The sequence below is a fragment of the Nyctereutes procyonoides genome, unplaced genomic scaffold (assembly GCF_905146905.1).
Source record: "Nyctereutes procyonoides isolate TBG_1078 unplaced genomic scaffold, NYPRO_anot_genome, whole genome shotgun sequence".
NCBI classification, from domain to species: domain Eukaryota; kingdom Metazoa; phylum Chordata; class Mammalia; order Carnivora; family Canidae; genus Nyctereutes; species Nyctereutes procyonoides.
The window spans coordinates 23,887,436-23,901,163 of NW_026575133.1; positions in this window are offsets into that span (position 1 = coordinate 23,887,436).

Sequence of the window (13,728 nt, forward strand, 5' to 3'; positions counted from 1 at the left end):
TCGGTCCCATCTTCGGGGAGCTTATGGCATTTAACTCAAGCAACATCATAAATCCCAGCACCGAATATCGAACATCCGCAGTGCTTCTAAACTTAGAACAGAATCTTAAAGCTAAGACTTCCCTGGGGACAAAGTCTTTCCAGATCACCTGCCTCACTTTGAGGTGAAGGAGCTTTGGTTCTAACAGGCAAGGTGCAGCTCTCTCCGCTCAGTGACTGTGTGACCTTGGGCATGTTACTTAAGTTCTCTGAGTTTTCCATTTTCTCAGATAAAAGAGGACAATGGTGGTACCTATCTTGTAGTTATTTAATAGGGTCCCTGAGAAGCTTAAGTGAATGAAAGTGTGATAAAACCTGTTTTTATTTAAATACTCCTCATGGTTCTGGAAATGCAACGTGTTTTCTATGATTATTATTAGCCATTCTTAATATTTCCGCCCTGGGTCTATTGGAAGGATTCAAGTGTTTCACTGAAGGGTCTAGAACCCATTGGCACCACCAGGATATTATTATGGACTTGGTTTTTTTTTTTTTTTATTTATTTATGATAGTCACAGAGAGAGAGAGAGAGAGAGGCAGAGACATAGGCAGAGGGAGAAGGAGGCTCCATGCACTGGGAGCCCGACGTGGGATTCGATCCCGGGTCTCCAGGATGGCGCCCTGGGCCAAAGGCAGGCGCCAAACCGCTGCGCCACCCAGGGATCCCTATGGACTTGGTTTTAACACAGTCTGGAGCCATGACTTCTGAATTCCCTATCCTCACCCTCTGCCCTGGCTGAAGGACCTGATGGTGCCTACCTGGAGATTCCTGAGATGGAATGTGGCCTGGGCAGGCAGCCTGAGTCCTACAAACCATTATCCAAATGGAAGGCAACGCGATGCTTATTGGTACCCACTGCTCCCCAGCAGTGGGGGTGGCAAGAGAGGCAGGGGTAAGGTCAGATAGAAGATGTTTTAACACTGGTGAACAATTCAGCCCCAAAGAAAGAATTTCTTTATAAACATGAGGAAGCTGGGGGAATCCCTGGGTGGCTCAGCAGTTTAGTGCCTGCCTTCAGCCCAGGGTGTGTCCCTGGGGTCCCAGGATCGAGGTCCCACGTCAGGCTCCCTGCGTGGAGCCTGCTTCTCCCTCTGCCTGTGTCTCTGCCTCTCTCTCTCTCTCTCTCTCTGTCTCTTGTGAATAAATAAATAAAATCTTTAAAAATAATAAATAAATAAATAAATAAATAAATAAATAAATAAATAAAATAAAATAAACGTGAGAAGCACCTGAATTAAAATTGCCCCTATGTTCTGCTCGTACAGTTCATTTGATTTCCAAGTGGCTTCTGTGACATGCGTAGGTTTTCCTAAGGAGACCAGACCCAAAGGTGAGGAAGTATGTGTTAAACCATCACATTGACACCTCACATTTTACAGGGGAGAAGGGTGGGGTACAGAAAGGGGTAGTGGTGGGCTCAAGGTCTCACCACAGTTAAGGGCAGAGAAACCCAAAGTCTGGTCTCCTAATGGGGCTGGGATTCATTGCAATCGTCATCAGCTCAAGTCAACCATTTTCATCTATCCATGCCAGGTGATGGCTTCTTTTCGGTGGTTTCAACCCAGTGCAGAGTTGAAATATGTAGATTAGAATTCATTGCCTCCCCAAATGTTAATATTTCAAGAGAACAGTTACCCACTCACCGTGGGTTCAGCCTACTTTAAATGATTTAAGAATTTGGTTAGGGTCATTGTTGCTATTAATGTTTCCAAGAACCTTCAGGTTCAGGTACGTAAGATTGTTATACCTCTTTCACACACCTATAGTTCGTCAGCTGAATTTGCAGTCTTCCAAATAGGAGGAGAGGTAAGGGCCAAAGTTTGTGGTTCATAAAATGACTCTTAACAGTGATATTATGAAAACAAACAGAAATGGAAAATTCTAGAGAATTGTGTTTGAGGAATTAAGGCTTAAAAATCTGCCCATATTTGCTACATAAAACCGAGTAACCAGGTCTGTTACTCAAAGAGCAATGAACGGGCAATTCCGGAACTCTGACTGCATTCTGGTTCAAGGAAAGCAAACACTGCTATAAAAGTAGTGGGAGGGGGAATAATTGGGGAAATTTTACTCTGGCCTCAACACTGCCCCCAGGTGCACCCCACCCCCACCCCCTCACCCAAAGCTGCGAGTTCTTACCAGGCACCTGCCCATCTGTGAAGCAAAATTGATTGGTCAGTTCACTGGTTGGCCAAACCAGCCACATGTAATGTCTGCACTGCCCAGAGTCACAGGGTATTTGACCAGCAACATTGTGCAGTAGAAACAGCGCCAGGCCAGGGTATCCAAGACCTGGGTTTTTACCCCAATGCTGCCAAGAACCATACGATTCTGGGAAGGTGCCCCCTACGCACTCGCACTCCTTGGCCTCACCCTCTTTTGCATAATTAAGGTCTCCCTTTAAGAAATGAATTTGTCTAAGATCTCCAGCCCCTCCAAGCGCTGAACATTCGCTGCCTCCAGAGAAACTAAAAAGTTGTCATTCACCCATCACCAAACAGCAACCAGGTTAGAGGAAGTCAACATCCTCTATAAAGTATTTTGAAACCTTAGACTAGGAACCTTGCTGTTGACCCCAGGGGGAGTCACCTACTGGTAACGGTAGGTATCTACCGGGGAAAGTCCTCTAATCCCTGGCCCATAGCTGCTTAAGGACAATTTATGGCATGTCACTGCTTGGCTGCAAGACTCTGTGCCTTCCTGCCACCCCCAGCCTGCACTCAACCACCACCTCCACCAGGACAATGGCTCCCAGCAGACTGGAGAGAAAATATGCAGGTGCTTTTAGCCGATGTGGGGCATTTAAGATGAGATTAACAATGATGTCCTATTGCCAATTTTTGCTCCATTCCCACCCTCCGCCCACCGCCCCCGCCTAGACCTGTACTGATACTATCTGATACGGTGGCCACTGGCCAGCGTGGTTATTTCAAGTTAAATCAATTAAAACTAAACAAAACTTACACTTCAGCCTTTCAGGAACACCAACCACATTTCACCCCATGGCTAGGGCCACCAAATTGAGTGGTGCTGGTACTACAGGCAATTGTCACTGGGGAGTGCGGCTGACTTCCTCATCTCCTCCGTCCCCGGATCTCCTTAACTAGGAGAGTCTCCAGAAACTGCGTCTGCCTCCCAAGCCCCACACTCCCCACCCCCCACCCCCCCACACACATATTCCCATGTATTCCTGCTATTTTATCATGCTACCTGAGGAATTTAGGGGCAGGAACTCCACTCCTCAGCACGGACTGGACATTCCCAGGAAAGGTCTTCGTTGGACAACTGCAATATTTCTGTTGACTGAATGTCAGTGATATGGTGTCTGCAGTATCACCTCCTGATTCTGGGGTCCACTCGAAGCAGTGGGGGTTTCTGTAGGGGGAGGGCCTCAGTTCCTCTCTGGGAGGCCTCCTGCTCCCTCAAGTCCTCAGGAACTCACAGCTGTATGCTCAGAGCCTTGAACCCAGAGTGAGAAAGGCTGGTTGAGCCAAGACAGCAATGCCCTTGGAAAAAGCCCTTTGAATTTGACCACGGGCATCAGTTTGGGGGGAGAGGGGTTAATCGGGGGCCACTAAATTATAACACCCAGAAAGCTTAGCCTGCCACCCCCGTCTTGCTGTTCCAGGGCTGGGCACACTGCCTGGCTAGCCTCTGGCAGTTTATTAAGCTCCTTTTGTGCTCACAGGCCCTCAATAGATACTTGATTGATGGTGATTGTAACTTAGCCTCTTTTGGGGTTTCCCAATTAAGGCAGCCGGGTACGTTAGCCCAGGGCTTTGCACCTAGCCGATGAGGTATATTTTGAAGTTAGAGAATAAAAAGCCATGTTAGGGCAAGGCTGACCGAGCTGCGTGGTGGACATTTCTCTTCCTTGCAATGACCCGATTTCCACGGTGCATTCCTCCCCCCCCCACCCACCCCCATTTCTGTGTTTAGTTTGTTAGACCATTTCCCCACAGCCTGTGTCTACTTGGTCCAAACGTGAAAAGAAGTTCACTTTAATAAACCAAAGGGGAGAAAAATGATGCTGCCAGGATCCTGGTAAACTCCGGGAAGGAGACGGAGAATGCAGAGCAGGACGCATCGTAAAACCACAAACCCAGTAACCCTTTTTAGAGTCCCAGAGCTCTTATATTTTGTCCCCAAGCTGGGGAGAAAGGCCATCAAGGGAGGAGCGATGTCTTTAACAGATTTCTAAGAGCAGCGTTGAGCAAAAAAATTAACTCCTTCGCGGGGGCCAGATGCCGGGGTGCGGAGCAGGTGGCTCCAGGTGAGGGAGGCCGAGCTCCATCCCCAGGGGGCCCTTTGTTCTCCGGGATCCGCGCAGGTACGCGCGCGGCGGGCGTCAGCGCCCCCGTGTGGCCGCGGGGTCCGGGGAGCGCGCGCGGCGGGGGCGGGGGCGGGGGCGGGGACCCGGGTGGGGGGTGGGGGGAGGCGGTGGGGGGGCGATCCGTCTGCCCCCGGCCTCCCCCCCACCAACTCGTTCGGGCTGCGCAGGTGATGAGCCATCAGTGCGGAGGCGCGTCCGCAGCAGGAACCCTGGTGCCTCCGGAAGCGCAGCTGGGAGGCCATCCTGCAGGGCGTGGGGTGGCCCGGCCCCAAGCCATCCCCGGCTCCTCTCTGTCCCCAGCTCGGGGCGTCTCTCCACCTGGATCCTCAAGCCAGGGAGCTACCTTCACCCTCCAGGTGGAGGACGACCAGCTTCCCTCCCACCAAGGCCAGTCCATGCCTAGATCTGGGCTGACTTTTGAAAGCCACGCACCCCCATCCTTTTGGGCTTTTTCCCTAGTATCCCTGAAGCTGTCCTGGCTCCCTAGCGACGGTCATTCAGGCTTCGAGGGCAGCTTCTGTGTCTAACTTTGTTCCTTGCCAGCCACTCTGTCCATAGGGGGGATCACAGCCCTGCTCCTCCATCAGGTCACTCAGAGCTTTGGTGGCTCCCCCTTTGCAAGAACCATGACAAGTGCTCCCGGCACAGAGTGGGTGCATGGAGACTGACATTTATTGGGTTTTTATTATGTTCCAAACAACTGTGATCATGACCTTTAATGAATTATCACATATTGATTACAAGGATTCTGTGAAGTAGATACCACTATGACCCCAATTTTCCAAATTGGGCAGTGAGAACATTCAGAGCTTGCCCAAGGTCATAGGGTCATGACGGAGGGAGCTTGACCTCAGAGCGTGTGCTTTTCACTTAGCTATGTTGTCCGTTTTCCCTGAGCAGGTGGTATGGGCTGGGGGAAGGTCCAGGGTGGTGCAGCAGCTGAGGACTGGGAATGTAGGCCAGTGGGGTCCATTCTTCCGATCCTTCTAGAGAAGTTGGCCATCCCATCTAGATTATGGTAATTGTCTCAATTTTTAGACAGTAGCTTTTTGAGATCTGTGGGTCTGCAGGTCATATCCTCTGCTGTCCTGAGGTGGCTAAGAACATGGGATTTGTCGGCCAGTTCACCTGCTAAGGGTCCTCGTGTCTGTCCCTTCTTAACCACATCTTCCTCTGTAAACTGGAATAATACCCGTTTAATGTGTTTACCAGAGTTTTTGTGGATCCAATGGGCAGCTTCATGTAAAGTGCTTGGTTCATGGCAAATGATCAGTATGTGTTAGCTGGTATCACTATTTCCAGACTAGAGGCATTCAGACCTCCCTCTCTGTAGCCCTGTCCTAACCCTGGCCTTAGTTCCCACTGCTTACCTTTGCTCAGTGACCAGGGAAAGTTACTCGGCCTTTCTGACTCTCTGTGACCTTATTCATAGGTTGTGAGTATTGGTTGTAACCATATCCCAGACTCACCTTGAAGAGTCTTGATTCCAGCAGATGCTGGACCTATCGAGGGCAGAGGATTTGTTCACTTTCTTTTTCTTTTTTTTTTTAAAGATTTTATTTATTTATTTATTTGACAGAGAGAGCACAAGTAGGCAGAGTGGCAGGCCAAGGGAGAGGGAGAAGCAGGCTCCCCGCTGAGCAGAGAGCCCACCGCGGGGCTCGACCCCAGGACCCTGGGATCATGACCTGAGCTGAAGGCAGACCATGAACTGACTGAGCCACCCGAGTGCCCTGCTCACTTTCTAATAAAAATCTTCTAAATATCACAGATTCATTCCAGTGTTAGCTCATCATGATGATGGGCAGATTCTGCATTTATCCAACTGAAGTATTGTTTTGTTCTATCCTCTGAGGACAAGGACATTTTCTTTGTTAAAAAAAAAATCCTCTCTGCTTCAAAATAGGAATCAAGATATTTGTTTGCCTTGTCTCCTCCAAATAAGATACCACCCCAGAACACCTGGGGTGGGGTACCAGATTGAGCTAATAATATGCAGGGCACTCCATTAAATTAGAATTTCAGATAAACACAGGCACTTTTTTTTAGTAGAACCATTCCCCAATATTGTATGAACAAGTATTCCATGGGACATACCCACATTAAAAATTACTGCTTTGGGCAGCCCGGGTGGCTCAGCGGTTTAGTGCCACCTTCAGTCCAGGGTGTGATCCTGGAGACCCGGGATCGAGTCCCACATCAGGCTCCTTGCATGGAGCCTGCTTCTCCCACCTCCTGTGTCTCTGCCAATCTCTCTCTCTCTCTCTCTATGTCTATCATAAATAAATAAATAAATCTTAAAAAAAAAAAAAAAGAGTTGCAGGCTCTCCCTGCTGACCTCCAGGCGCCCCGGGCATGTTTCCTCTTGAATGAAGTAGTAAGCAGGGTGTTGACTGCGGTATGAGGATGCTATGGTGTTTGGTCATCTAGTGTGTATATGAAATGTGTGGCTGTGGTCAGTTCCCTGGGCAGAGTCTTGCCACAGTGAACAATCTCCATGAGTCCCCAAACATTTAAGGCACCAGGGAGTTTCACCATGAGCCAGAGAAGTCATTCCTGGCAGGTCCTCAGCAGCCATGCTCTGGTGGCCGCCCCTGGGGAGAAATCCTGGCCACCATCCACTTCTCAGAACCCAGTGACCGTGTCACCAAGGAATGGTACCTCATTGGCCATCCTGGCTCCCGCCTTCCTGCCCAGGGTTAGCGTGGATCCAGGAGGACGTGGCCACAAAGCCTGTGATAACAGCCCTCCCATCACTGTGGTTTCCCACCTGGTCTCAGCTATCCTGCGGGGAGTTCGTTTATGGGGAAAACAGAACTCTGGTGCAGGATGGAGGCAGACAACCCTCCTGCTGCAAGTGCTGCCCTCACACACTTGGCCCATTTTTCTGGCTGTGTTCCTGCCACTCTACCTGGTTCTGATCGTCAGGGGCCAGCTCTCTGCTCGAGCCTGCTGGGTTCCCAGCAATTTCTCTGACCCCATCAGTGTGGCCATCTGCTGTGGGTACCACCCCCTCCACCAGCCTGGGGATCATGGTCCCCCTGCCAAGCCCCTGTCACGTCACATCAGGTGACACTGTCTCTGGACTCACTTTACCTGTCATCCACCTTTGCCACAAATTTCTTCGGCTTCCAACAGGTAAGTCATGGACATTGGTTCCAGTTGGAGCTGCGTCCCCATGCTGGCTTCTCCCCTGAGCGTCCGTCTGAACTTGGGCAAGGTGTCTAACCTCTCTCTGTGTGCTTATGGTTCTTCTGTCTGTTTTATAAATGGTACATGAGTGTCCTAGGGCTGCCGGAACAAGTGACCACAAACCCAGTGGCTTGAAACAACACACATTTTGCAGGTCACAGTTCTGGAAGGTCAGAGGTCTAGGAGGGCTCAGGTCGAAATCAAGGCACCGACAGAGCTGTGCTCCTTTCTGGAGACTCTCGGGGAAGAAGCTGCTCCAGGTGCATTCGGGCTGTTGGCAGAAGGCGGTTGTCTGTGGCTGCAGGGCTCAGATGCTGTTTCCCGGCCTGGCCGGCACCCAGGAGCCTCCCCCAACCCCCATTTTCAGAGCCACACATGTCCAGCACCCGCAGCCCCCTGGGTCTCTGCGACCTCACCCTCTGCTTCGTCTCTTCTGCTCCAGCTGGAGAGCACGGTCAGGGGCTTCCGAGATCAGATTGGGTCCACCCAGGTGCTCGCCGTACTTGAACCTCAGTGACTCTAATGTCATGTCCCCTGCAAGTCCTGTCACCAGATTCTGGGGATTGAGAATGGCCATCTCAGGGCAGGGGCCATTATTTGCCAACCACAGGTCAGATAACGAAGTTGTCACGTAAAACCAGGCTTGTTGGCCAAGTGCCACCAACCAGGTGACTTGTCTCACAGCTCTGGTGTCTAGAAGTCCCGAATCAAGGTGTCAGCAGAGCCATGCCGCCTCTGAAACCTTAGAGGAGAATCCTTTCTCTCCTCTCCTGGCTGACAGTCATTGGAGTCCTGGGCCCGCAGCTTTGCCTCTGTCACAAGTCAGCCTTCTTCCTGTGTGTCTGGGTCCAAATTTCTCTCTTCTCCTGAGGACACCAGTCCTACTGCAGGAGGGTCCTCCCTACTGACCCTCATTTTAACTTGATTCCATCAGGAAAGATCCTATTTCCAAATAAGGTCACGTTCATAGATATTGGGGTTAGGACTTCAACATGACATAATTCAACCCAAAACACAAGGTAATGGCAGAAAAGCACCCAGGGTGGGGCCAGACCTCTCCTGGTGCTTAATCAGCAGGGGCAGTTGGCACTCGGCCACTGTCTTGTCATAGGCTCTGGGTCCCAGTGGGCACGGATTGGGCTGGCTGGTGCACATGTGGGAAGAGCTAGAGAAGTTACACCTCCTTCCATCCTGCCTTCCCGACTGTTTCTTTCCCATCAGGGGTTCAGCAGTCCCTCCGGCCCCTTACCCAGGCTGCCGCCTTGCCTGTGACGCCCCCCTCCCTTCTCCGGGGCTGTCCAAACCCACATCTCGGCCACTCTTCAAATGCCACATGTTCTGGAAGGCCACTCAGGTGCTGAGCCCATGGGCAGGTTGTGCTGGTGAAAGAGGGAGATTGGAGAGGTTGCACCAGCCTGGAAATCCCACTGCTCAGACGGCCAAGAAAAGAGCCTTCCTATTAGGAAAGGCAGATAGGAAAAGCCCCGCCCCACGAGGGAGAAGCAAAGACAAAGCAAGGTGCTGACTCAGTGGCTGAAAGGTTCAGAAGACGAGTAATTTTCAGGCAAGAAATTGCACCCTCTGCCGCTCCTGGCCCGATAATAATCCATCTTGTAAACGTGAACTGCTCTTCCTAGAAAGAAAAACAATAACATCCAAACACTCTTGCCAAGTTAGCCTTCCAGGAGCCATAATTCTTTGGGGATCTGCATTGCATGCAAGGCTCTGGGTATTGGCTGCTTACCGCCCTCGCGCACTTGCTCTGTCGGCCTGCCTCCGAAGGCAGCGGAGGAAGGTTTGATGGATCCCATCAGCAGCCCGGGGAGCTCACCCCGTTGTGGAGGGCTCCACATTTAATAAATCGGAACACGTGCAAAGCCAGAGCAGTCCCACAAGCGAAGTTTAGTGGAGAGCAGGGGCCTCAGCGGGCGTCCTCTAGGATGACTTCCAAACACTTCAGCATCCTGACCTCTCCTCATTTCCGGAAACGTCTTTAAGCTCACTTCCCCCAGCACAGATGGGAACGGGGCTGGGAGGACATGGGACAGCTGTCGCTGCTGGGGAAGTAAAAGAGGCGGGTGGGCTTGCTTGGGATCAAAAGATGCCGCAGAGGGAAGTCACCATTTCCCCCAAGATGCTGCGCCCCGAGGCTCTCACCTTTGGGGTAAGGGTCCCCCCCATCCCGGGGTCTGGGCTGGTCATCTCTGCATCTCCAGGGCTTGCTCAGAGCTCAAGAAAGATCCACATCAGTTTGTTGAATGAACAAGTAAGTGTAGACATGGAAGTGACTTGAAGCAATCGGTAAGATTCTAGAAGCCATACCCACTTGCAGCAGAGACCTGCTCCCCCCACTACCTGGGTCCCTGCATGCAGGCTCCCCCCGTCCCAAGGCCGGGCCAAGGGCACAGCACGCAAGAAAACGCAAGCACCTTTCAGCTGCAAGAGCGTGGGGTCCCATCGGTCAGAGCCGAGAGCCACAGCCGCGGGGGGCCGGGGGGGCCGTTTGCAGCTGTTTATATGATGTGTATCTGGTAGATAAATAAACTTCATTTTCCAGGGCTGCCAATCTCTAAACATAAAGAAATATACATTCGCTCAGAAACTTAAAAAAAAATAAACAAACGTGGTGATGTTTGAATCTTCCTAGCGTCAGAGCCCGGGGTCCTGAGCTGCTCGCCTTTCAGCTGGTTAATAAACCTGGTTTATGGATCCCCTCCTATGGGCCTGTGTGTGGAAGTTCCGCTCAGAGGAAATACTCCCTGTTAGGATGTCGGGGAGGGAGAGTCCCAGCCCCAGATCCTTCCAGTATATCTCCAGGCGCCATCCAGGCAGGCCAGGTGACTCTTCACACGATCCAGGAGGTGATCATCAACATCTGCTGCTGATGGCCTCAGCTCAGCCGAAAGCAGGTGAGATCGGGTAAGCCAGGTGAGAGGCGACCTGGGGCTTTTGAGCCGGGGCCTCGTCTTTATCGCGACCCTGAGACATCTCTGACCACATCTGCCTGCCTCGCCTGCCTCTGTTCCCTTGTGGGACCTCTACTCAGAGGAGGAGGGGAGAGATTCAGCGCTGGGTTTTACTCCTTTTCAGTCTCAGGCCAGAAGAACGCACCTGGAGATTTCATCACCTCCTGCCTTGAGTTGAGCCATCGTGAAGACAGTGCATTTATTCCTACAGCACCAGATTGCAGACTGCATTTCCCCTAGGGAGTCCCCGGGAGCCCTATAGGGCAGCCATTCATTCATTCATTCATTCATGGGGCCATCAGGTTATTGAGGACCCGAGTAGGACCTGACCCTGTTCCTGGCTGCTCTTGGCTGTAGACAGTGGCTGCCTTCAAGGGGTAGAGAGTCCAGCTTTCAGGAAACAGAAACCCAGAGAAGTCTTGGGGGATTTGGCTAAGGTCTCACCTAGTCGGTGGTAGGAAGAGCCCCCGAGTCTGGGTCTGCTGCCTGTATGGAGGGTCTTCCCACCACTCAGCAGAATTGCATCCTACCCACCTGCTAACCTAGGAGTCGGCGTTTTGTGTTGGGAAAGGGGGTTGGAGGAAAGAAAGGAGAAAAGAGAGTAGGAGGGAGGGAAGAGGGTTTAAATGATGCAGGCCCTATGCCCCACCCTTCCAGGTGTTGGGCCAAAAGGTGAGAGACCAGAAGCACTACCTCCAGCTCCTGAGTGCTGCCATCACAGTACCTCAGGACCCTGAGAAAGCCCCACGTTCTTTTTTCCTTTTTTGACAATGTGGCTCCAAGATGTAAACTGACCACTGCCTCTGGAGCTCAGACAACTGGAGGTCGGCTCCCGTCAGAAGAAAGCCTGGTGCTGGAAGACCGGCTGAGAGACCCTTGTCCAGAGATTTCCAAGGATGATTTTGACAGAGATTTTCGCCTTTCTGCTAACCTAGACCCTGACTCCCACCCCTCCACACGTGCCCACAGAAGGGCCACTCTCACCAACTCCTAGAGAGAAGCCTGGGCTGCTACAGCTCTCACTTTATCTCCACCTGCTCCTCGCACTCAGCCAGGAGCATGGTGAGGCAACAAATGGCCATGGTGGGGACTGCAGGGGTGCCTGGTCCTCCCTCAGGACCCAGGAGCCTGTGCTGTGAGTGCTGGCGGCCATGACCCTCAACCAGGCCCCTCATGGTGCTGAAGACATGAATCCCTTCTCCTTCCAAGGCCATGACACTTCCTGGGCAGCCCATATCCAATGGCTGGTCATTGGCAGGGTGACCGACTCCTTTAGGGACTGAAAGGCCCACATGCCAGGAGGCCCCTCAGTCCTGTAACAATTGGCTACCCTAGTTGTTGGAGCGGCCCCCAGGAAGGCCCCGCCCCTCACCCAGTGAGAGACTATGAGGAGTCACCTACCTCCAGGGTCACGTGAGCCATCGGCTGAGGGATTTGCCATGACCACATCACGGTTGACTTTTCTGGTCCTACTGCCTTCACTCCTCCATGGATGTGAGTCCCAAGGACATGCCAAAGTAAGCTTCCTGTGCACCAGGAATCCAGCCTAAGACAACAGCAAAAGTTGCATTTGGGTCTGGCAGCATAGGGCTCGTCGAGGGGCTCATCAAGGTCGAGGTCATACAACAGACATCATAGGGAGGCTCACCCAGGGGGCAAGAAGGAAGGCAAGATGCCCAGCCTGCTGTTCCCCTTTCCAGGCATCCTGCCCATGCAGGCTTATTCGATATGAAACTGGATTAATATCCATTTAGCTCTGGGGACTCTGGGTCATCCCCGAATTGGCAGAGACATCTGGGCTGTTGCTAAAAGAGGGCCCCAAGACGTGCAACCGAGAGGAGACAGCACTGAGGTCCTGGTTCCTCCTGAGCCTCCCCCAACTTTCCCTCATGTCAAAGATGAATAAAGACAAGCTCTGGCAGTTTGTGGTCATAGGCACCACGGTGCAGCTGACAAGAGCATCTGGGTGTTGCTGGCTGATCGGAGGGAGGGGGAGGAAGATATGAAAGTACCGTGCAATCCATATCACAAAAATAGCTGGAGGGGATCACCAAGTAAAAGAAAGGCTTCTTGATGTCATAGTGGGGACAGAGGTTGCCAAGTGGCACGGGGACCAGGAATGTCGCTGCCTGTGAAATGAAAGATGGACGATGAGGTCTACAAAGACCCCCTTGGCTCTGACTTTGAAGAACTCACCATCCAGGTATGGTTTTCATTGGAAATGTATATCCTGGCTACACACTGCGCTTTGTAAGAAATGGGGAAAATCCTTTGCCAGCCTTCAGAAATCCTCTTAGCAAGCCCATCTTTGGGTTTCTCAGTGATCCATTGTTACAGGACACACTGTCCCAACATGCCGTGGCTTAAACAGCAGCCGGTTGCTATCCTCACAGTTGTGTGGGTTGGCTGGGCTCAGCTGGGGGGTCTTTTGCTCTCCAGTGGTGTCACCAGGGGTGGACTCATCTGGAAGCTTCACAGGGCTGGAAAGCCCACCTTCCCATTCATTCACACAGACAGCAGTGTGTTCAGGAGCTCAGGTGGGCTGTCAACAGAGAGCCTCAGTTTCCCTCTCTACACTCACTCCCATCGGGCTTGAGCTTCTCATGGTGCAGTGCTGGGTTCTGAGCAGGAGCTACAGACCTGTGGAAGCCCGGCCCCAGAGGTTCCATCACCCTCCTTCCATCCAAGGCAGTCAGGCCAGCCCAAAGCCAAGGGGAGTGGGAAGGGACTTCACCCCTTGATGGGAGGAGTGGCAGAGAATTTGAGGCCATCTTCAATCCACTGCAGGAGGCCGCTGTTGGGGGATGGAGAGTGATACTCCTCCACGTTGGCCATGTTGTTATGGTGCTAAAGACACCACTGGTGGCCGAGGACTCACAGCAGCCTGGGTGGAAGGATCAGACACACGGCTGTCCTGGACTGACACTGAAGTGGCTGGGAGACCAATGGCTGGAGGCACAAAGTCATGGAAACAAGGAAACATTCCACCTTTCCCTCAATGGGGGAGAGATGGCTTGGCTTTGAAGCCCCACTGTCCTGGCCTTGCCACTTTTTCTCTTTTCCATTAGATCTGGAGGTTCCTGATGCAAACGAGGAGCTCTCACTGATTGTCAATGCCCACTTTGGTCTGCTGGTGACCGCACCCCACTGCTCTCCACACCTTCCAGTCCCAAGCTCCAAACACGAGTTCCAGTAGCC